The sequence below is a fragment of the Lissotriton helveticus genome, chromosome 5_1, assembly GCF_964261635.1.
Source record: "Lissotriton helveticus chromosome 5_1, aLisHel1.1, whole genome shotgun sequence".
Taxonomy (NCBI): Eukaryota; Metazoa; Chordata; class Amphibia; order Caudata; family Salamandridae; genus Lissotriton; species Lissotriton helveticus.
This window is the reverse complement of record NC_136065.1, coordinates 1,921,748,095-1,921,760,514: the sequence shown is the minus strand read 5'-3', so window position 1 is coordinate 1,921,760,514 and position 12,420 is coordinate 1,921,748,095. Positions and strand designations below refer to the sequence as shown.

Below are 12,420 nucleotides of genomic sequence, written 5' to 3'. Positions count from 1 at the left end.
TTTAAATAGTACAATACAGTAAAAACAAAAAACAAACAAAAAAATAGACGATTTTGTCCTTAAAGTAGAGATGCTTAGATCTTAAAAACATTATTAAAATGTAAAAATTATTTATTTGTTTATTTATGTATTTATTTTATATTTAAAAAAAATTTCCTCATCTATTTTTCTAGTTCAGTAGTTATTATCTTTAAAATTTTTACAAAGGCAACGTTCATGACTATATCATTTGGATGAAGACAAATTTTCAGTGCCTGCCTGCATGTTCTTATACCCCGGAGATTGCGGTGAGGTTTGAGTAATGCACATCTTTCCCTACGTAGTCCAGGACAGATACATAGGAGGTGGACAATATTTTCTTCTCCACCTTTGCAAAGTCTGCACAATAGACTGGAGTTCGTTTTTTTCCATGGCAGAGCATGACTAAGGCCTGGCAGAATTCCAAATCTTGCGTTCATAAACCATTGTTTACTTCTTTCGGTCCATGGTATCTCCAGGTATTCTTGTACTTTATTTTTTCATATCCATTTATTACTGTCCACAAGTGTTTTCTTTTTGCTAGCACGTTTTTGTCATGTAAAAGTGATAGGTAGTTGGTTGTTCGATTCACTATTTTTTTAAATGATCCATTGTTTATCGTATTGTTCCATATAGGCATCAGCGAGAACTCTTCTAATGCCTCGTGAAGATATCCCCAAGCAAGTGATTTTTTGTTGTTTTTTACTTCTTGCCAGAGTATTTGTGAAATTTGATTGTCATGGTCATTCTAAAACCTGTCCACATTTTAATAAACTGACCTTTTCTTGCTAACTCTTGATTGTTCAAACCAAATTCCAGTCTCGTTTGTGCTGGCGAAGCATTGTTTGGGAGGTGGAAGAGAGATCTATATACTCTAGAAAGTACCTTAATAGTTGGGAGCAATTTAGCTCCTATGATTTTCAACAGTGGCCCATAAGTTAAATTCCCAAGGGATTTTTGTGCTATCTTAAATGCTGCTGTTAGTTGGTTGGCTTTCCTTTGGATGTCCTGTTTCTGAAGGAGATAAGTTCCCTTCTGGTCAAACAGTACTCCCAGGTACTTGTACACCTCTATTTGTTCAAGTTGATTGTTTCCCATGAACCATTTATTTTTTTGTCTCACATTTTTGTTCCTGGACACCACCATGATTTTTGTTTTCGTTTCATTAATAACCATTCCATTTTCATTTGCATACAAAAGTGTTCTGTTGATTAAGCGCTGGAGACCTATTTTAGTGTGACTTAGTAAGATCACATCGTCCGCATACATCAAGTTGGATATCAGCTTATCCCCCAGCTTAGGAGGATGTGCATTGAGGTCATCCAGGTTGACTGATAAGTCTCCTAAAAATAGATTAAAAAGGAGGGGGGCCAGTACACATCCCTGTTTCAGCCCTTCAAGAGCAGGAATTTCCTTTGTTAATGATTGACCATCCCCCATCCTTACTCTTACCCAGGTTTTGTTGTGGAGCAATTGTATAAGATTTAATAGCACAGCTGGGATGCCTTTTTCCAGAAGTTTTTTCCACAATAAGTTTCTTTGCACATAGTCAAAAGCAGACTTAAAATCAACGAAACATAAATATAATGGCAGTTTTATCCTCAGTGATTTTTCAATCGTTAGTGCTAATGCCATGATGTTTGTCGTTGTTCCAAGCCCTTTAATGAAGCCAGTTTGATTCATTGGCAAAATATTATTTTCTGTTACCCATTCATTTAGTTTGTTTAAGAGTACTCCAGCAAACAGTTTGGCATCTTTGTCTTGTAAGGTAATAAGTCTATAGTTCTCAGCAAGAGACCAATTACCTTTTATATATATAGGTGAGATTAGAGATCCTCGCCAGGAATCAGGGATTTTTCCCGTCTCTATCACTTCTTTGAACACTTTTACCAAGTACATCGACCAAAAGTCAGGATTTTCTTTGTATAGGGCAAATGGTATCCCATTAGGGCCTGGCGCCCCATCTTTCTGCTTCTTAATTAATTTTATTAAGTGCACTTTAGAAATTACAAATTGTTCTTGCATCTCGTCGCTAGCTGTACAACTGTTTTGCATGCTCACAGTGATTTTTGCTGCACCGTTGTTGTTTAGATGTTTTTCTAGGAACATTACCCATTCTTGTTCTGTTAATGTTGTTGAAACAACCAATTTGTTTGCCCGTACTAGTTTGTTTATAATTTTCCAGAATTCTCTCGCATTAGCCTGCTTACTTGCATGCAATAGTTTGGACCATAATTCCTGTTTTGCATGATATTTCTCATTCCGTATAAGTTTTTTTAGGTGCTGGTTCAATGTTTTTAAGTTAGTCAGGGTCTCTTCACTTGTCGTTGTGGAATTTAGTTGTCTTCTTATCCTATTCCTTGCTCTTTTTAGCTTTGTTATTGTATATGGAAGATTCATATATGAGTCTTTTTCCTCTGCTTCACGCTTCAACCTCATATTGCTTGGGTTACTCGAGGATTGGGGTTTCACTAGTTTTTTAGTAAATTCCACCCACTGGTCAACTACTGACTCCTTCCTATTTTCAATGAAGCAGCTCCTTATAATATTTTTGACCGTTTCGTTCATGCTGTCCTTATTGAAATTAGTCCAAATTAATTTTTTGTAGTTTATCGTTCCAGTGTATCCTGGCACAGTATAATATTGTTGATTAATATTGTTTGGAATATTGGTGGTTATTATCTGCTGACAATGGTCACTGTCTTCGACTTTAACCAACTTATAAGTGATTATGTTTTGAAATATATTCAATGAGACCATTGTATAATCAATCCTGGAGCTTGCATTATGGGCTATATATGTGTATACAGGCGGTCTATCATCTTTAAATCGTCCATTAAGGACTCGCAAACCGAGCACTTCCATATCCTTGATGAATGTCGTACCTATTTGGTTTCGCCCCTTGTTGCTTGTAACTCCTTGAAGCTCTTGCTGCGGTATAGACCATTGTTGGTCCTGGGATTGTGATACATCATCCCTTATAAATGGTATTAATAGGTTCAGATTAAAATCCCCAGTCATCACGTAGTCAACTAAAGGATTATTTAGCATTCGTTCCAACAGTATAGTATTAATGGAAGCACATATATCAGTTCTGCTTGCTTTTGTTGGCTGGATGTATACATTGATCAGAATTATTGTCCTATCCTTTTGCTCAGTATTTTTGTATTTCAATTTTACTATGAGAATGTTTTTACTATTTGTTGCAATTTTTTCATGTTCTGCTTGCAGACTGCAGGAGACAAAAGTTGCTAACCCCCCTCTTGGTCGACCGTATCTGTGATTTTTGCTTGCATTTTCATAGTAACCTACATAACCATTCAGTGCAAACGGTTGGGGTTCCCAAGTTTCTTGTAGAAATAATATTTGATATGGTATGGGTATACACCTTATATGTGCGTTGGATAGTTTGGGCCCTACTCCATTTATGTTCCATGAACACATTCTGAACTCATTTGCTTTTGGTTCGGAGATGGGATTTTTAATCCTTCATTGTTCATTATTGTTATGCAGAGCCTGCACAATCCATTTTTCGTTTATTCCTGATGTAATTTCATTTGTGGAAGGTGGCGGTGCCACTCCTGATGAACTAATGGATCTCCCCCGAGCATTCCTAAGTACAGTTCCTTTTTGTTTGGAAATTTGCTCTGTTTGAACCAGATTTGCCTATTTAATGAATGGAATTGGGTACACTTTCGGGGCCTGCTTTGTAATAACTATCCCCCAGGCCTTAAATGTCGGAATTTCTTTTAAGATTTGCTCCACTATTGGCATTGAATTAACCGTGACCAGTGTCATTTCTTGGGAGCTGTTTTTATCAGCAATAAATTCGATGGAATTGATGTCATCGTTCTTGATATTGATTAATGCTGGGATTGATTTGAATAATCTGAGGATGTTCCCTCTATTCAATATATCGTATCTGCCTCTGGATTCATATTCAGGGTTGAATATCAGTTGAATATTCTCAGCAACTACTTGATTTTCTTTACATGGTTTTTCCGTTATTTGATTTTTTTTATATCTAATTGTTTTTTCTCCTTCTCGTTTCTCAATTACTAATTGATCCCAATGCGGAGATTTAATTTTATGCTCTACTATAGCTTCTGAGTTCCATCTAGGTACTTTGTTCTTGATTTCCCTCGGACATAGCTCTGTGTTTCCATTGAAAAGCCCGTCTTGTTGATCGCTGGATTTACTCATTGTTTTTAGTGACTGAGGCATTCCATTCCTATGACCCTGTTTAGAATAGTTCACCTGGGCTTCAACTTTCTCCATTCTATTTTGTTTTTTAACTGGAGGGTTCGTTCTAGCCATCTCATTTAATTTTATTTCATTTTGTCCATTTTTATCCACATTATGTAACAGTTGTTCCTGCAATGGTTTTTGTGTGAAAATTGAGAATAATTTCTTAGGCTCCTTGATGGACAGAGGAGAACTTTTTCTTTCCTTACTTGGTTCTTCTTGTTGCCATACTTTATTTTTTGTTATACCATTAGATTTTATTGTTTCCTCATGTTCCTGCTGACTAGACTTTATTGTTTCCTTGTTTTTCTGTTGGCTAGATTTTTGATTTTTCCTTGCTTTGCGTAGTTTTTTCTTTTGCCTTTTTGACATAGTATAACCGTATGAATCTTGTGTCTTACAATCATTTTCTCCTATTCCTACTGTATTTATATCTTCTTCGTGCATTGCATTCCTTTGGTTGATTTCAGAAAAAAGGTCACTTACATCTTGTGTTTCTTCATTGTCCTCTGATAACCTCACTATTACTTTTTATTCTTTGTTCGTTTTAGAGGTGGTTGTATCATCCTCCATATTGACTATATCCCTATCTTTATATTTCCTTGTACCCACTTCCTGTCCAGTTTCTTTCTTTAGAGCATTTTTTGTGTCCTCTATTATAGTATGCAAGACCTCCGGTATTGCTGCAAGTTTCTCCAATAGGGGGGAGCAGATACATTTCATGTTTGTTTTTTGTTTATCCTTTTGGACTCTGGTTATCAGATTGTTAAGCTGCGCGAGTTTGTTATCTATCCCCGCAACTGCTGTTGCCATCATTGTGAGGAGATCAATCTGAATGTCCATCTTGTTCGATTGATAATTTAATGCCTCTAGGGTTAGCGTTGATGTTTGATAGAATAGGTCCCATTTTATTCCAACAGTTGGCATGTCTGTTCCAATTGGGTTGTTTTCGAGAGGAGCTTCATTTGTAGGATCTGATAGAGACGCAAAGTCTGTCTTATGGATGAAATTTGCCTTTGAGGGCACATTCTCTCTTGTGGTGTTATTTTTCCATATTTTCAGTTTTTCTTGGTTTCTATAATCATTATTGTGAACCAGTGTATTAACCAGTGTATTAATTGGTCCGGTATGAGTATCATCATTGTATAACTGAGGTTTCTTCCTAATTTCTACATTTACTTCCAATAGTATTGCTGTCAGTTTTGATTCCATCTTGCTGCTGGCAGCTAGTAGATTTTGTTTCCCTTGCATTTCTGGATCCTTTAGGTTAGCTAGGTCGACATTATTTGAGTCCGGAGTGATGGTTACATTTAGGATATCGTGATCATTAATTTGGAACTCATAGTCCTTCATTTGTAAAACACAATCTCCTTTGAGGGGGGTGCTTTCACTGATTAGCCTCTTGTGTTTTTCAGTTGACATTGGGTTTATTGGGTTTATTGGCGTTTGTAGATTGTCCTTTTCCATATCCTTATGCATAATAATAAGAGCACCAGCCGGATCTTTCAGGAACTCAAACTCATCCGGTATTTTTCCTGATTTTGCAAACATTCTAGCTATTGGTGAGATTAAGGTTTGATTTTGTCTTAGAGTACTGGCTTTCACATTTGGCTGCTGTAGTTTCCTTGTACGTCTGGCAGTTGTCCCCACTGTTCTCACTTTGCCGGAGCGCATTCTTACCTTGTGTTTTATCCTGTGTAATCCTTACTGCGCACTATTTATTTCCTTTTTTCGGGTCCTCAAACTCAGGGATAACACACTTCCAATTATTATTATTTTTTTTCGTTATTGCAAACGTGCAGCCTGTGCACTGCACCCACAGCGTTTATTGACACAGTGCTTCTCACGCTTGCATTAGACCCACTTCCAGCAAGATTCCCACTTGGATGGTATAGAGTTCCGGGGAGTTATATCTTTTTTTGCAGTGGAGTTGTTTTCCCGGCGTGGATCTCTGCGTGTCTCCACTCTCGCACACTCACGTCCAAATACAACAATTAAATACACTAGCCCTCAAACTCACAATTTCTTGATCTTTTCGTCCTCTCTCTGGGTGGGCTTGCCCCCGGTATTAGAGATTATCGCAAGGAAGTGAGTTTGTATGAGTTTGAATGGGGCCGGGTTGTAAGGATACCTCCTCCTAATGACTGCTTTGCATTGCTGCACTTCTATGCCTTCCCCCCCACACCTTGTGGGAGCGCCCTCCCAAGCCCGTCTGCCCTATCGATAAGGGACAGCTGCCGTGAGGAAGGAACAGGGTCCAGGGCAGGGAGGATGGCTAAGCAGCAGCAGTTAAAACAATAAGGCAGCAAAGCAAGGGTCCTTACCTAGTGCCCAGTGTCCTCGTGTGCTATTAGACTTATTCACTAGCATTCACCTGCACCAACACACCTCTTTAATTACTCTGTAGGTCCACAGTAGGTCCACAGTACTATCAAAGGATTCAGATGATTCAATCGCCTTGGATCAGTATTCGCCTTGTAACAGCAGTAACAGCAGCCTTGGTACAATAGACCTCCTCTCAGTACACAAGTCCACAGCACAGCACAGCAAGCTGCAGCAAGGCAGGCAGCACAAGCCCCTGCTGAGTCAAGAAGTCAGGAAGTCAGCTGGTCGTAGTTCCCGACCACCCAGCAATGCTTATTGGAGTGGGGTGCTGCCGGCTAACTCGTCCCCAGCGGGGAACTGATACAGCTGCCGTGAGTTGGGCGATTAGGGGGGTCAGATAAACACGGGCGCACCCACGACGCCGCCTGGTTCCTAGGCACCAAGCCTGCCCTAGTGCCCTGCAAAGGAATGGACGCCCAGACGCCTGGGCGCCTAGACGCCAGGTGGATGCCTGTGGGCAGAGGGCGACTCGGGTGCAGAACCGCCGCAGCAGTGTCACTAGGCGCTGCAAAGCCTGGGTTTTCCGCAGACTCCCGCGGGTCCTGTAACACGAGAGCCGCACGAAAGCCGGCTCTCTGCGGAATTACTGCGGGTCTGCGGATCTGCAGGTCTGCGGGTCTCTGTGGTTTTTCGGGGTCAGATCTGGTCCTGCACGGCTTTGGTTTGTGGATCAGAACAGCGCAGCCCCACACCATGCCACCGCAGCCGCAGACGTCCGCTTCGTGGCTCTCTGACTCTCTGGTCCGACTCGCTGCTCTCGCTCTCTGACAGCACTTAAGTCAGCAAATAATGATTTAGTTCAAACAGTCATGTGTAAATGGAAAGTCCAAGATACCACAACATAACTCATGGAAAGCTGAAGACACCACAACATGGCTCGTGTAAATGAAAAGTCCAAGACAACAAAACATGACTCGTGTAAAGGAAAGGCCAAGACACCACACCATGACTTGTGGTAAGGAAAGTCCAAGACAACACAACATGAATGCTGTAAAGGAAAGATCAAGACCCCATAACATGACTTGTGTAAAGGATATTTCAAGACAAGACAACATGACTTGTATAAAGGAAAGCCAAGACACCACAACATGACTTGTGTAAAGGAAAGTCAAGACACCACAACATGACTAGTGTAAAGGAAAGCCAAGACACCACAACGTGACTCATGAAAATGAAAGCCAAGGCACCACAACATGACTTGTGTAAAGGAAAGCCATGGCACCACAATATGACTCATGTAAAGGAAAGCCAAGAAACCACAAAATGTCTTGTGTAAAGGAAAGTAGAAGACACCACAACATGACTTGTGTAAAGGAAAGCCAAGACACCACAACATGACTCATGGAAAGGAAAGTCCAAGACACCACAACATGACTCATGGAAAGGAAATTCCAAGACACCTCAAAACGACTTGTGGAAAGAAAAGCCCAAGACACCACAACATGACTTGTGTAAAGGAAAGTCCAAGACACCACAACCCCGACATGTGCTAATTGTAAAGACAAGTGAAGCTGAGGTGTAGGTGTATTTATTAATACATCTAAATGTTTCTTGACATACCCGTTTCTACATCAGTCATGAGTTTTAGGTTTGCTGTATTTGCCTTTTCTTGGAGGATTTGTAGTAGTTCCTCCTGGTAACCGTTCCTCTTGGCTGTGCCTCTCGAAGCCTTCTCGCCCTAGGCAGAATTACTTGCAGAGACCATAGGCTGACCTTTATGTAAATGGTCAGCTATGTAACGAAGAGTTACCTGGTGATTTCATGGTATCAAACATGCAACACTCTTGTCCTGTATTTTATTTGAATAACCTAATACATTCTGGGAATTGTAGTTCCGAGTCACTTCAATTGTAGTAAGACACATGCGAACACTAGTGCTTTGTAAATGAAAAGTGTGGGACTTAAACATTGCATTCTTGGTGACCTGGATTACTCTGATAAAACTGTCAGTCACTCGGCAGTGGTGTGAACTGGGGGGTGCAGGTGCAACGGACTAGGAACAGGCCACGTGCTGATGTGGGAACAAGGTTGAGGATGCTGAGCAGAGCGCCTCTATGCAGTGACAGCCGGGCTCTGTGACCTCTGATTGAACTCGGGGGGAAAGGGGAAACGGGTGGCACCCCAGCAGTGGAGGAGGGCAGAGGCGGTCAAAAGATTTAAAACACTCTATTAATCATGTTATGCTGCAACATATTTTTTGCACTGCAGGATCACTCCAGATGAGAGGACGAGGTAAGGATGTTAGATTTTTTGTTGTACAAAAGGACTTTTTAATCCTAGTTTCCAAATGTGATGGAATGGTATAACCCTGAGGATATCGCTTTATGTCGTTGTGCCTCAGGGTCCATTATCTGGCCCCAAAAATGGATAGCCTAGAGGCAAACTCATTTTGCATGCTTCATTATACATATGCATTCATGTATTTATTTATTCATTTGTTTATATTGGGTGCACAGAAAGACTGTGAGACTACAAGATCTGTGAGCAAAGTCTGCAACAAAGAAGTAAAGTGCCCACAAAAAGCCTACTCCGTGGACCGAGGATGAGGTTCAGCGGTCCTTCCTCAGTACCGGGGGCATCTACGGGAGCAGATAGATGACCATTTACTTTGATATTGTCAAATGTGATACCCTCATTCCATTGATGAACATCACTTCCTTCATTTCATTAGTATCGGACACTATCTCTTTCCAATCTCTCAGATTATTAATGTCAGATTCTCCAATCTACACTGTTTTTAATGCATACCCTTCCTTTCATGACTTGCTGGGGTGCCCAGATGAATCGCCCCTCAGAGCGCTGGCTACTATTTAACAAGTAATTCTCTCGGTTACTCTTTGATCTTAAATGGTGACGTGGCCTTGAAAACACAGAAGAAAACACGTGTTGGCAGGGCTGCTGAAAATGTAGTTACCAAATATTGTGTGCTACCAGTTGTGAACATGAACAGAATTGACAAAAAAACATGTATTAGTTACCCCGACAATGGGCAGCCCATCACAAAAGCTGCCTCGCCCAGAAGGTGGAATTGAACCACTCTGTCGCTAGACAGCTACAGGTTTGAAGCCTGCACCCCAGACCACTGAGGTTCATCCGAGCAAAGAAACAGTGTAGCAAAACAGGTATATAAATCACAAGAATACATACTCTTTTACAGGTAGGGTGTGAGCCAAAATTTGTAATCCGCTTAGCTATCAATGTTCACTATTTATTGAAGTTCTGGGCTCAGCTCTTTTTTTGATTTGTCTTTATTTTCACGCACTGTTTTAGTCAAAAGTTCAGAATATGAACCTTTGATTGTATGCAAAACACAGACAGGCTTTCTGGGTAAAGGAGACTTTCTTATAATATGGACAAAGTTCAGATAAATCATTGGTAATGTCAGCGTTAACCACAATAGAAGAGGAAAGGCCGTGCTGATTTGAGTTTACAGAACACAGAATAAACAGACATTCTTAAAGCCTTACTCTGTTCTCTCATTCTCTCTGACTCCTTGAACGGAAAGAGCAAGACACCACAACATGATTGTGTAAAGGAAAGCCAAAACACCACAATATGACTTGAGTAAAGGAAAGCCAAGACACCACAACATGACTTGTGTAAAGGAAAGCCAAAACACCACAACATGACTTGAGTAAAGGAAAGCCAAGACACCACAACATGACTTGTGTAAAGGAAAGCCAAAACACTACAATATGACTTGAGTAAAGGAAAGCCAAGACACCACTACATGACTTGTGTAAAGGAAAGCCAAAACACCACAACATGACTTGAGTAAAGGAAAGCCAAGACATCGCAACATGACTTGTGTAAAGGAAAGCCCAAGGCACCACAACATGAATTGTGTAGACGAAAGCCAAGACACCACAACATGAATTGTGTAGACGAAAGCCAAGACACCACAACATGAATTGTGTAAAAGGAAGATCAATAAAACACAACATGACTCATGTAAAGGAAAGCCAAGACACCACAACATGAATTGTGTAAATGGAAAGTCCAAGATACCACAACATAACTCATGGAAAGCTGAAGACACCACAACATGGCTCGTGTAAATTAAAAGTCCAAGACAACAAAACATGACTCGTGTAAAGGAAAGGCCAAGACACCACACCATGACTTGTGGTAAGGAAAGTCCAAGACAACACAACATGAATGCTGTAAAGGAAAGATCAAGACCCCATAACATGACTTGTGTAAAGGATATTTCAAGACAAGACAACATCACTTGTGTAAAGGAAAGCCAAGACACCACAACATGACTTGTGTAAAGGAAAGTCAAGACACCACAACATGACTAGTGTAAAGGAAAGACAAGACACCACAACGTGACTCATGAAAAGGCAAGCCAAGGCACCACAACATGACTTTTGTAAAGGAAAGCCATGGCACCACAACATGACTCGTGTAAAGGAAAGCCAAGAAACCACAAAATGTCTTGTGTAAAGGAAAATAGAAGACACCACAACATGACTTGTGTAAAGGAAAGCCAAGACACCACAACATGACTCATGGAAAGGAAAGTCCAAGACACCACAACATGACTCATGGAAAGGAAATTTCAAGACACCTCAAAACGACTTGTGGAAAGAAAAGCCCAAGACACCACAACATGACTTGTATAAAGGAAAGCCAAGACACCACAACATGACTTGTGTAAAGGAAAGTCAAGACACCACAACATGACTAGTGTAATGGAAAGCCAAGACACCACAACGTGACTCATGAAAAGGCAAGCCAAGGCACCACAACATGACTTGTGTAAAGGAAAGCCATGGCACCACAACATGACTTGTGTAAAGGAAAGCCAAGAAACCGCAAAATGTCTTGTGTAAAGGAAAGTAGAAGACACCACAACATGACTTGTGTAAAGGAAAGCCAAGACACCACAACATGACTCATGGAAAGGAAAGTCCAAGACACCACAACATGACTCATGGAAAGGAAATTCCAAGACACCTCAAAAAGACTTGTGGAAAGAAAAGCGCAAGACACCACAACATGACTTGTGTAAAGGAAAGTCCAAGACACCACAACCTCGACATGTGCTAATTGTAAAGACAAGTGAAGCTGAGGTGTAGGTGTATTTATTAATAAATCTAAACATTCCTTGACATACCCGTTTCTACATCAGTCATCAGTTTTAGGTTTGCTGTATTTGCCTTTTCTTGCAGGATTTGTAGTAGTTCCTCCTGGTAACTGTTCCTCTTGGCTGTGCCTCTCGAAGCCTTCTCGCCCTAGGCAGAATTACTTGCAGAGACCATAGGCTGACCTTTATGTAAATGGTCAGCTATGTAAGGAAGAGTTACCTGGTGATTTCATGGTATCAAACATGCAACACTCTTGTCCTGTATTTTATTTGAATAACCTAATATATTCTGGGAATTGTAGTTCCGAGTCACTTCAATTGTAGTAAGACACCTGCGAACACTAGTGCTTTGTAAATGAAAAGTGTGGGACTTAAACATTGCATTCTTGGTGACTTGGATTACTCTGATAAAACTGTCAGTCACTCCGCAGTGGTGTGAACTGGGGGGGTGCAGGTGCAACGGACTAGGCAGGCCACGTGCTGATGTGGGAACAAGGTTGAGGATGCTGAGCAGAGCGCCTCTATGCAGTGACAGCCGGGCTCTGTGACCTCTGATTGAACTCGGGGGGAAAGGGGAAAAGGGTGGCACCCCAGCAGTGGAGGAGGGCAGAGGCGGTCAGAAGATTTAAAACACTCTATTAATCAGGTTATGCTGCAACATATTTTTTGCTCTGCTGGAT

General features: G+C 40.9%; 1 non-coding gene across 1 annotated transcript; it reads right to left on the bottom strand.

The window, feature by feature from the left end:
• Positions 1-9,660: 9,660 nt before the first annotated feature.
• Positions 9,661-9,747, bottom strand: TRNASTOP-UCA (transfer RNA opal suppressor (anticodon UCA)). The gene has a single exon. It is a non-coding gene; the product is annotated as a tRNA-Sec (tRNA).
• Positions 9,748-12,420: the final 2,673 nt, after the last annotated feature.